Here is a 13,144-nt window from a genome sequence, read left to right on the forward strand (position 1 = left end):
GCGACTCTGTGGTATCATATGCATGACTGAAAAACAGTCGGAAGTACCTGCTGCCCTCCTATCACTCGTTGCAAGGATGACATTCAATAGTATTGAAAGGTGGGGCTTGGCACAAATTTTCAGAGGTGGATCTGTCTACTCTACACCGCCCCGATGACACGAGTGAATGGGACTCTTACTAGACCTTTTGCACTCCACAGGGGCACACGTCAAGGGTGCCCTCTATCACCAATGCTCTTTGCACTGGCATTGGAACCATTGGCAGTCTGGATACGGGGGCCCATTGGTGAGGGGTATCGACTCAGACGGGGGCTGGGACGACCGTATTTCTTTATATGCAAATGATATCCTGCTTTATGCCCACCGACCCCGACAGACATTCCATAGACTCATTCATATTAAACAATCCTTCGGCACATATTCGGGACATTGTATTAATTGGGATAAATCTCTGGTATTCTCTCTAGCAGGAGAACCACCAATCCAGACATCCGTATGTTCTGAGCTAGCAAGGAAAGAGACGTTCAAGTATTTGGGCATATGGATTATGAGGTCCGAGTACGAGTTCATACAATTGAACTTAAGACGCAACTTGACAGACTGAGGGATGACACGGCACACTGGAGGTGACTGCCTGTCTCCCTTATGGGCAGAGCAGTCCTCTTTAAAATGATGGCACTTCCACGCCTACTATATGTTGTTCAAAACACTCCATATCAAATACAAGAGACATTCTTCAGGGCAATTGAGTCTGAACAGAGGCTGCTGTTATTGGGGGGCGGGGGTAATCCCCCAGAATTGCACTTAAGAAACTGCAGAAAGGAGTGTATGACGGGGCCTGGCTGTTCCGGATCTTCGGAAAGATTATTGGGCCTCACAACTTATAAACATTAATTGATGGTTGTTTTCCCCGCTTGAGCAGCTGGCATATAGGGTTGACCGACTGATGATTGGCAATGGTAATTACTAGTTTGGGCTATACCGGAAGAGGAGAAATATTACACACCTGCCGGTGCACACCCGGACAGTGATCGAAATATGGCGTCAGCCACTAGAATGAGAGGCTGGGAGAATAGGCTCACGGAACAGACACCTTTGTGAGTGAGAGACCAACTGAAAGAGCTGAACCGCCTAGAGGGCTTCCGGAAATGGAGCCTTATAGGAATTGACTTATTAGGAGATATCTGGAAGGGAGGCAAGATGATCGAGTTCCATAGATTGCAGAAGGAATTCCAGATGAGAGGAGGGGAATTTCTCCTTTTCCGACAACTAAGACATGCAGTACAGTGCCATCTGAAGGAAGGAACCTCGATATCAGAGTATTCATCGCTCGAGGACAGACTCCTCCTAGATCCCATGATAGATAAGGCAATATCACTCACATATCGAAAGCTGGTCAATAATTCTCTGGACTATATGGGACCGCTAAGGGAAGCTTGGGAATCAGATATTGGTCTCCTCGAGGAGGACGACTGGGCTGAGGACCTACAGAGCCCCAGAGAAATAGCTATCAGGGCACGCTTTCGACTGGTCCAGCTTTGCATTCTTCATAGATCCTAAGCCCCGCGAATGATCTAATTTCGGATCGGGCATTGTAGGTCTGAGGAGTGTTAGAGGGGATGTGGAGAGAGAGGGTCATTGTTCTACATATTGGGAGACTGCCCCATAATCCAAAAGTGCTGGGAGAGCCTGTACAGAGACATATCTACAGTGGTGGGAGAACCAGTGTTGACGGAACCGAGGTGGCATATTCTAGGAGTAACTGGAGAGACACCATGGCCACTATGGGCTAAGACCTGGCTGGCACTGGCATGGGGGTTGGCCAAACGAAATATTGCCTGTGCATGGGGATCTGGGGACACCCCTTAAGTAGAAGCCTGGAAAAAAATAAGAATTGGTGCTACAGGGCGGGACAATCAGTTTATCAAAGCAGGGGCTGCCCGTGCAAATGGGGTAAGGTATGGGGAGCATGGGCAAAATATAGAGGTCTTTGGACAGAGGACGGTGGGCTGTTTACCAGCCTCCCTAGATCAAATAGGGGAGCGATGCATCCTGAGAGAGCAATAATGGCAGTAGCAAATTAGTAGAAATCAATGCATGAGACAACAGGGGTACTAGGAACACATGTAAACGTATGTGACTCTATAATTTATGTATGATGTATATCTGAAATTTGTTATTTGTTCAATAATAAGAATTAAAAAACACAAATCACAGCTACAGCAATACAGAAACTGAGAATTAGAAATAGATGTTCCTTAAACAAACTCAGATTGTCTCTCGTAAACATGAATGAGTTCTGTCATCAAATCAGCGATCTTAAATCTTGATTACAAATGGATTATAGAGTGGGGCATCAAGGAAATTCAGAAATGCAGGAAGGTGTCAGCATAGTAAAGACTCCAGTAGAGGTCTTTCAGAATTGGAAGAAGTGTTTAGCATAAAGAGTCACAGAAGAATAAAGGAAGCAGAGAGGTCTGAGCCCCTCTGAATCTAAGGGGATCTGCTCTGACTTCTAATGATGTGAACAATAATGAAAACCAATCAAACGTCACCAATAAATCATATCTCTTCCCACCCCACCAGGAATCAATCATTTCACTTCTTATGATATGCATTTGCAACATCACTTGAATTTCCCCTCTCACAGAAGTTGGACAGTTAATTCAACCTTAAGCATTCCCTGTTCCTGATATGTGATGAAAAGGAGACTTTATCTGCTCATTAGGTCTTCACCTCTCTTGCCAAGATTTTTCTTCTCAGGCCCTACTATCAATAAACTAAAACATACAACAATACTCCTTTTCTCTAGCTAATGAAATCATGAGAAAATACCTGCAAAAGTAAGAACACACTAACCAAGCAAACTGCATTTAAAAAGTATGGCCTTTAGTCAGGCTATCTTTAACTAAATATTTAAACGTGCACTTCAAATACATGGTTATACTTGTGCACATGTAACTCAAGAACAAACGCAAACGTGAGTAAGAGCATTCTATGATTACACTTTTAAATAAGACTTTCAGAATAAATGCAAATGTGACTTAAAGTATAAATGCAGACGTGAATACAGAATAAATCTTCATATATACTGAACAGTAGTGCACATGTTTATAGAACTTCAATTTCTCAATAATTACATTTCATTACTGCATTTAAATGTTCACACACATTATTATTATGAAAGGCACACAGTTAATATAATGCCAAAATAAATGCGAAATTGCACAATGATAACATGTAAGGTATGGAGTCTAGATTGTGCTACTCCAGGCTGTGAGAACTCACATGGTTACTAGCGGGGACAAGAAAAATGTGTTAGTTGTGGAGGATTAAAATACAAAAATAAATAGATTGCTATACCATGAGGTCCCAGAATGGGTAGATAACGTAATCTGCAAGTAATCCCAGCCATGAGTACCAAATATAGAACTGACAGTGCAACATAAATGAGAAGAATTCCCATTGTTAATGTCATGCCCATAACTAGTACCCAGACAGATGATAATGAGGCCACTTCTGCACCATGCCAACAGGACCATTTTCAATAGCAGTTAATACAGAAAGTGCAGAATTGCAGGGCAATATGAGAAGGGGTAATTGAGCATGGTTGGACAAGGGTGCAGCCTGTCAGAGATGTGCAATACTGTGACATCATTGCTGTTAAGACCAGAAATCATGAAGTCATATTCACCCTAAGCACTGATATATCACCAATTACTAAAACACCATAACAACAAATGACCACTACATCGACTTAACCATTACATTATCATTACTGTTTCCTAAATTTGCAGTTACCTTGGACTTAGTCGATCTAATAGTCATGATAATGCAATGGTCAGTCACTATACTGCGGTTCGGGGTTGTGGGATATGTCCATATCACCATTATTTTGGAAAGAATACTATTTTACTTTTTGTTGACAGTTGAAATTACAACATGTTGAGGTCAGTGGTACATTGGCTTGTGAGGTGACCACATGTACTATGTAAGTATTACTATAAATAAATGGAAGTTAATGAAAGTAATGTTGTCAGAAGTGGAGTTTCTGGTTGGCTAGGGTATGCACCTAAACTAGTCAGAACCCACCACTCTAGTCAGGGTAAGGGAGTTACACACCCAAGATAATCCCTGCTCACCCCCTTGGTAGCTTGGCAGAGCAGTCAGGCTTATCCAAGAGGCAATGTATAATGCGTTTGGGCAACACATACACACACGTGGCACAGAAAATTCACTACAAAAGAGACTCCTCACAGGATTATATAAAAATAGCTCATATATTTTATATAACACATAGACCACAATCACATAAACCATAAAACACTTTGCCAACCAGGCAATTGTCACAATCCTCAGTTAGGGCCATAAAGTAAAGACGTATGTGTTGCATACATCATAGAAACACAATCCCTGCACCACAAGGCGAATCCTGAAATAATGCTCATAATCTTAAAAATGCAAGGCAAAAACTACATACATTAGAACACATCAAGGCCTAAAATGCAGATGAGGTCATACATAAAGCATGTCTGCTGGGCATACTATGCCAGTTCTGGAAATGGGAGGAAGCAAAACACATATCACATCAGAACATAAATAAGAAGCAGTTGGGTAGTGCACACAATCATATGAATCACCAATACTGTGCATACCTGACAGTGCAAGCATCAGAACAACCTGCATCACTACATTAGGGCATGACATGCAGCAGTAACACCCATGGATGAAAACCCATGGATCAGCACATGTCACTATAACAGCATGGATCATAAAATATTCCCAAAAGAATATAGGTTGCAGTGCACCTGCACACCTATTATGGGTTATACTGTAGTCAAACCACAATCAAAGGGCTGAAAGGCCCCTGCATGTCTATTACCCATAACATGGTAAACAAACAATGTTTAGGGAAATCCTAGATCGGGACCTCGTTGACTTCTCACCCCGTTCCCCCACCACGATCCAGTGGCTTCGAGGTATGTAGACGGGGGAAGCACAACTCTGTACGGCTTGGCAGGAAGACCTTGCAGGGGCGTCAGAGTTTTAGTCTGTAGTTTGTCCAAAACCCTCTGGGGCTTCTCATGACACTGCCAAGAAACAATTGGGTCTGCAATGGGGAGACTTTCTGGAATTTCATACAGGACAATGAGAGGACTCACAGGCCGCTACCCATGAACATGTATCCCAGCAGTCGTGCCTCCTTTAACTCTCCCGCTCAGCCACCCTAACCTCCAGCGGTCTGAGTCAGGAATCCAAGGCCAATGATGCCGCAAAATCGCGGCTGTGGAATGTGGTGGGTGAAAGGAGACCTGGGCACTCAGGTCCAGAGCGCAGTTCTTGTGGGTCCCGCCTGCTGCATTGGTGGGGGAGTGCCCAACAATTGAGGGGCATGCGTCCTTTCCAGTGAATGGAGTGCTTGCCACTCGCTACTGTTTTGACATCAGATGAGGCAGAAACAAAACACCCGGTCTGCCAGCTTAGAGGGCCCAGTGCTTACAATGCTCACCATGCACTGGGGAAGTGAAACATGCAGTGCTCTTGACGTGCTCTCCCTTGGGAGTTGGGAGTGGCTGAACTCAGAGTCCCATGACCAGCAGAAAGTAAAGCAGAGTCCAGATGCGCTCACCACGCACTAGACAGGATCCTGGGCAAGCCACAAGCCCTGAAGTGCACAAGAGCAGGGAGACAGACAGCAGTTCAGCACACCAAATAAGTGCAGAGTGGCAGTCTCTCTAGCATCCATGCAGGCCTGTAGGTCAGCACAACAAAGCAAAGTCCAAGTGGGGGTCTCTCCTAGAAGAACGCAGTCCCTGGCAATGTGCAGCATGTAGAGCCAGCAACATCTGGTTACAAGTTCCACGCAGTGTCTAAAATCATGGGGTCAGAGCCCCTGTACTTATACTCAAAATGTCTTTGATCTGGAGGTAACTTCAAAACAACTTTGGAAGTACACAACACCCCCATCCAATCCCCAACCCAGGGTCCATTCTCACTGTAGGGGGACAGAGACAGCATTGTGAAAGGCAGGCACAGCCCTATTCAGGTGCAGGTGACAACTCCTCCCACCACACTAGCTCACGAAGACCCATCAGGATATGTAGGATACACCTCAGCTCCCTTTGTCACTGTCTAGAGTGAATGGACAAAACAGGCCCCTGTCAGTCTAAAACAGACATTGATTGAAGTACAAAACGTCATAAGGACACTTCTAAAAGTGGCCTTTCTAACTTTGTAATAAAAAATCTACTTTCACCAATAAGCAGGATGTATCACCACTATTCCAAACATGCCAAACTTGACAGTGCTGCTCCTTCCAGAATAGAAATTGCCACTGAAACACATATCAGGGAATTCCCAATGCAAATTTATGAGAGGAGCAGCCTCACAGCAGTGAGAAACTAAATAGGCTGTTTGTCACTACAAGGGCTTGCCTCACAACAAAGGCACATGTCCTGCCTTTTACCTAAACAGCACCCTGTCCATAGAGCTAGCTAGAGCCTACCTTAGGGGTGACCACTGTGTATTAAAAGTGGAGTTTCAGCCTGTGCAAGCACTTTACATGCCAAGTCACTCTGGCAGAGAGAGGATTGAGACAGGTTTGAAAGGCTACTTCTGTGGGTGGCGAAAGCAAGGCTGCAGGCCCACTAGTTGCATTTAATTTACAGGCCATGGGTATATAGAATACCACTGTACAAGGGATTTACAGGTAAATTAAATATGCCAAACAGGTGTAGACCAATCTTGCCAAGTTTACAGGAGAGAGCAAATGCACTTTAGCACTGATCAGCAGTGGTAAAGTCCCCAGATTTATAAAGCCAAAAGAAACAGGTCAGACAGAAATACAGGAGGAAGGCAAAAAGTTTGAGAACAACCCTGCTAAAAGGGCCAAGTCCAACAAATGCCTACTTTAAATAAAATAAAATATATTATATAGTTCTGTACAGCCTCAGACATTATTCATGAGGAAATACATATTTCATACAGCGGAGACTCACACATTGATAACAGATTAAAAGCTACAGAATAAGTAAATTAAACCAATAGTATAATTGTTTTGATAATAAATTATTTTGATTTAAAGATATTCAAAGATAACAGACTGTTTTTTTAAAATGCATATACAGTGAAAAAACCAAAATGTAGTGTATTTATGTGAATAAAATAGTGAAAGAATGAATACATTTATTATAGAGAACTGATGCTTTTAGAATGAGTTTCCTATAATGTGCAGAACTGCGTTTTTCTGACCCTTTTTAACTAGGTCTTAATTTTGGCCTAGTTACCATTTTGTTCAAAATGGATTTCACCCATCCCTTCCCTGCACATCTCAATGCCTGTTGTTTCTGCAGCACATAGTCAAGGAGAACACTGTTTGTTTGTTTCCATTGTCCTTGTTCATTCTGTTTTGGAGTAACTTTCCCCGCTTAGTCACAAAACTGTAACTATGTCTTCAAAGTATTTCCTCAAGATCAGTGTGCCCTATTCATTTATGTAACATGCAACTGTTTATGTATTTAGTTTGTCCTAGCAGCTCCGGATGACATTAGCATAGAGGGGATAGAATAAATGTTCATGTAGAGTGATAGTGCTTAGTTGCTAAGGTAACATGATGTTTTTTGAAACTGTGATCTGATTTGCAAATGAAATTATACATTGCAAATGATACATTTGCTTATGCCACTGAGATTCTGCAGTTCTGTAAACTTCACATGCAAAAATGCTGCATAAAAACCCTCTATTTTGGGGGTGAACAAGACACTTTCCTGATATACTAGGGGTGCTGTCCATGTCGCTTCAGACTTTATTGCCAATTTAGGGTTCGAACTAAATTTTGCATTCCTCTGTTGTGCTCTATGTACAGAGAGCCTTCATGGCATTGACTCTATATTGCTTTACTTTTTAATATTGTAATAAAACTCTTTACCTATTCTGTTGATCTAAAACTCAGTTAACGAGTGGGCCCTTGTAATCAATTGAATGTATTTCTAATATTATTGATGTGCAGTGATATCTAGCCCTGACTGTGATAGGTTGGTTAATTGAAAAGCTAGTTATTCGGCTTATTGCGGAATTCAAGAAGAGAGGAGATGGCTCTGGTTTCAAGTGGGAGGCCATTCCACTCTTTAGGAGCAATGTAAGAGAACACCTGTCCTCCGCATCTGTTTTTGTATATGTGTGGGTTGTCTGCGAGTAGGAGTACTGCTGAGCTGAGTTGTCAGGGTGTTTGGTGGAAGGAGATGCAACTATTTATGTAGGTGGGCCTGAGGTGTGTAGAGCCTTGAACGTGTGTGTGAGAAGTTTGAATTGAGTGCATTTGTGTATTGGGAGCCAGTGGAATTTACTGAGGTGTGATGTGATGTGAGTTCTGTATTGTAGGTTGAATATGAGTCTGGCTGCTGAGTTCTAGTAAGTTGCTTAGTGATCCCAAAGTCCAACTTACTGGTGACTAGGGTCGGAATGACAGTTTTTCTAGTGTTGAATGGGAGCCATTTGAAGATCTTCCTCAGCATCTTCAGGGTGTGGAAGCCGGCTACAGTGACTTGAGCGTTCATGTCCAGTTTGCTGTCAGTGATTATTCTGAGGTTTCTGTCTTGCGTTCTGATTGTGAGTGTGGGTCCACGTTCGGCTGGCCACCAGTTGGAAGTCCCGTGACGAGGTGTTCTTGCTGAATATCACTACTTCTGTATCACCAGTGTTGAGCTTCCAGTTAAAGACTTTGGTCAGGTGGGAGTGGAAATTGTTTCATGTGTTGGGGGTCTTGTCGGAGAAGGAGGGTATGAGTTGCGGGTTGTTGGCGTAGGAAAGAATGTTAATGTTGTATGTGCAGGTGACGTTGGCCAGAGGAATCATATATGCATTGAAGATGGTGGGTGTCAAGACTGCATGGGCCTCATGACCACAGTGATATATTTTAATTGATCACTTTAAAAGAAAGCCGCCTCAGGAAACATACTGTACAGTGAAAGGGGCAGATTACGTTTTTTAACTCCAGTGAGGGACATCTCGGAGAAGGTGCTGGATACCCAAGTGTGCAAATTTACTATTCTAGCTACAGTCAGGACCATCTCGGAGAAGATGCTAGACACTAAAGGGTGCAGATTCACTATTCTTACTCCAGTCAGTGCCATCTCAGGAAAGGTCGTGGACACTGAATGGAGCAGATTGACAATTCATACTCCAGACATGGCCACCTCAGGGAAAGTGCTGGACACTGAAGGGGGCAGATTTACTATTCTTACTTCAATCAGGGCCACTTCTGGAAAAGTGCTGGACACTGTAGTGGCCAAATTTGCAATTCTATCTCCAGTCAGGGCTGGCTACCTCAAGGAAGGTGCAGGATTCTGAATGGGGTAGATTTATTATTTTAACTACAAACATAAACACATAGGGGTGATGTAGCACATTAAATAGGTCACATTAACAGATTAAACTATAAAACTATGTGATTACTATGTTAATGTAAACGTTATTCAAAAATAAAAAATTAAATATTTTAAAAAATCAATGCTACAACATGAATCCGCAAATTCAAACTTGGGGCCTGATTACGAGTCTCGGCAGTGCGGGAGCGGGCGGGCTGCCACCACCACACTCCCTGCCGCCTCCCAGATTACGATTTAACAGTGGTCAGGCGGGCGGTTTGACGATTCCTAGGTGGTGCCTCTTTCAAAGGCGGCGGTGCCTTTGAAAAACAATGGGAATGTCACACAAGGTTTCTGCACATCATGGACTGTAATGTCCATGCCGTGCAGGAACTGGGGTGCATGCACACAGGGAGACACATGGCATGAGGCACCAGGGGTCCTGTAGGGCCTCCTTTGCTTCATCTCTGCCGCGGTTTTCATGTTGGTGGAACCGGAGAGGAAACTCGTAGTGTGCTTGGTGAGATCGTGGTGGCCCTGTCAAGCATACTGTGTCCACAAGACCTCATGTTACTGCCAGGGAATGGCGGTTGCCTGGTGGCATTGACGGTCCCATGGCGGTCCGACCTTTCAAGTCATAAAGGGGCAGTCGGACCTCCGGTGCGCCAGTGGCTAGTCTGCCACTGTTGTGCCACCACGAGCTTGGCGGTTGTAATTGGGCCCTTAGTCATTGAAACAAGGTAAATATAAGTCAATTAACATTTTACAGACTTTGTAAGCATTACACTTTCTTATTCATCATGCTATAGGTATCAACATATTTCCTCAACAAGTATATTAATGTTACATCGGACCGAACTTAAATCTATTTTCCTCCTAGAAACTTCCAAGCTTGTCAAAGTTGATTATCATTGCTGCACTATGACTGCAGAGAAATTCATCATTATGGTCCTTACACAAAGATACATATTTTCAAAAATGCCATTCTGAATGCTATTATTTAAAGATAATTTACAGTGGAAAAAGTACAGCCACATCAAATCCTTGTTAGAAACACAGGTTTTGGAGTCTATTTAAAAAAGGAAAACAATAACGAAAAATTCCATAAATATATTGTTTTCTGTCTTTTTTATCAAAACCACCACATCAATTAATCTGAAAGAAAAAACAACAAACCACAAACAGAATAAACGTCTCAAGAAACACCAATACTCAAAGCCAAAAAGGTAGGCAAATTATCCTCATTTACCAAGTAATAATCAATTTAACATTTTCAGAACAGGTAAATAGTAACATGTTAATATCCTTTCTCTAAGCAGCATACAAACCATTAACTATTCAAAATTGTTTAAGACAGTTTAAAAAAACGTTTCTCTCTTTCAAGAAATGGATCACAAAACAAACTACACAATGTCTAAACCTTTTTTCAGAACAATATATATTCATAATTATTTTTGTACCTTTTCAGCTTATCAAAACATGGAGAATATACCTCAAGCGGAATATGGAAACAGACTTCTTACGTGCAGTGGGTACCTTTATTTGAGGAGAGACTTACTAAGCCCAGGAGTCATTGGAGGTGTGAGGACAACTTCTCACATCAGGGCAAAATTAGAGCTGCTACTCTTGGAAATATTCATTAGAGAACAACAGAGCACAACCGCTCTGCCTCTGCAATGGAGTTGGAAGTAAGAGAAAAAGTCCATCTCATTAAAACACTTGCTGATACGTCCAATCAACCCTGTCGCTCAGTATTGAGGGAGGTAGAGCAGAACATCCCCATGCATGTTGCAAGAAGCATGCCCACAATCCCAAATTTGAAAAGAATGGTTGTTAGAAATGGGGGTCTCTAGTTGGCAAGGGCTTGCACCTCTGTCCAAATAGGGACCCTTCTTCCTAGTCAGGGTAAGGGAGTTACACTCCTTAAATAACCCCTGCTCACCCCCTTGGTAGCTTGGCACGAGCAGTCAGGCTTATCTTAGAGGCAATGTGTAAACCATTTGCACATAACCAACAGTAATACAGTGTAAGCACTACAAACGAACACCACACCAGTTTAGGAAAATATCCAATATTTTTATATACTTAAGACAAGACCAAAACGATAAAAATCCACAATACAGTACTTAAAAATCTTCAGTTATCAAAAAAACCTTGTAAAACAGTTCCTTGATGTTGATAGCTCAGTCCGGGGCTATCACAGCGCCGTGAGCAAACAAATCCAAACAGTTCTGGTGTTGGGAAGACCCGCAAACAGTATATTTCAGAAATGCAGGGCGTCAATGACCTCTTGTTGAGCTTTCGAACACACGGCGTCCACAAGCGTCGGTTCCAGAGGTCGGTGCAGGAGTCATTGGGGCCCTCGAAGTCACACGCATTGCAGATCGAACTCCTCTTTGTTGAAGTCAGGAGCGCTGGAATCGGCAGGTGTCGGGTGCTGTGGTGCAAAGTGCAGCGGTGGGGTGTGCGGTGCCCTCAGGTCATGGTGCGAGCAGCAACCGGGTGGCGCCATCAGATGGCGTCGGTGAGACCAGGGTCGCAGTGTGAGATGAAGTGGTGCTCGTCACGGTACTGGCAGGTCACGGTGCAAGCAGCAGCGTCGTCATTGCTGGAGCACTGTCGTCGACTGACGAACTGGAGTCAATGGCACTGGTGTCAATAGGCCAAGGCTGCGGTGCGGGATGAGGGCGGTGTGTTGTGTAACTTTACGAGCGATGCCCTTGAACCACAGTGCAAGCAGTGGTGTCGATTCTGGCATGGAGCGGCGTCGTTGGGGATACCAAGGCATCGTCGTGAAGCGAGGCGGTGCGGAGTGCGGTGCCCACAGGTCACGGTGCGAGCAGCTGCTCGGTGGCGGCGTCAGCAGGCATTTTCGTGAGACCAGGGTCGCAGTGCGGCATCGTGGCGGTGCCCTCTGCAGTGCCTTCAGGACACGGAGTCAGCAGCGGCCTTGTAGACAGCGTCAAGCTTGCAGTCTTTGCTGTTCCTGAGACATCTTGAACAGGGGGCAAACTCTACCTCAAGCCCTTGGAGAAACTCATGAAAGTACATTGCAGAAAGTTCAGTCCAGTCCTTTCACTGCCCAAGACAGTAGCAGCCACTGCAGGTCAACACAGCAAAGCACACAGCAAAGTGGTAGTTCCTCCTCACAGCTTCCCCAGCTCTTCTTCTTGGCAGTCTTCTTGATCCCAAAAGAGTTCTGAAATCTTGGGGTCTGGGCCCCAATATTTATACTAGCAAATCCTTTGTCCTCTGCAGGCAGAGGGTCCTGTACCTAGTTCAAACCATTTCTTTGTGCATTCTGCCAGTGTGCACCTTCTTCCTTTGTCAGTGTGGGCCAGGGTTCTCAGACGCACCACAGGAGGTGGAGCCTGCATTGTGGAAGGCAGGCACAGCCCTATTCAGACCCAGGTGCTACTCCTCCCACCCATCTACATGCAGATAGGTATATCCAGCCCTGTGCTGACTCACCCTGTCTCCTAGAGTCTCCCCCAGCTCCTGTCACTCACAAACCAGACAGACAATACACAAGCTAGCAGAGGCAGGCTGGAAGGTTAGGTAAGAAAATACCTACTTTCTAAAAGTGGTATTTTCAAATGCAGAATGTTAAAACCATCTTCCCTACAAGGTATAATTTATTATTCTGAGTTCAGGCATACTAAACTCGAATTTCTATGATGTTCCCTGGGTCAGTTAGGATCATAGGATGTTATAATCAAACTGCCCATTCTGGCCTATGGGAAACAGGTAGCCTTGCAATAGTGAAAAATGAAGTAGGC

This window comes from Triturus cristatus, chromosome 5_2 (assembly GCF_964204655.1).
Source record: "Triturus cristatus chromosome 5_2, aTriCri1.1, whole genome shotgun sequence".
NCBI lineage: Eukaryota > Metazoa > Chordata > Amphibia > Caudata > Salamandridae > Triturus > Triturus cristatus.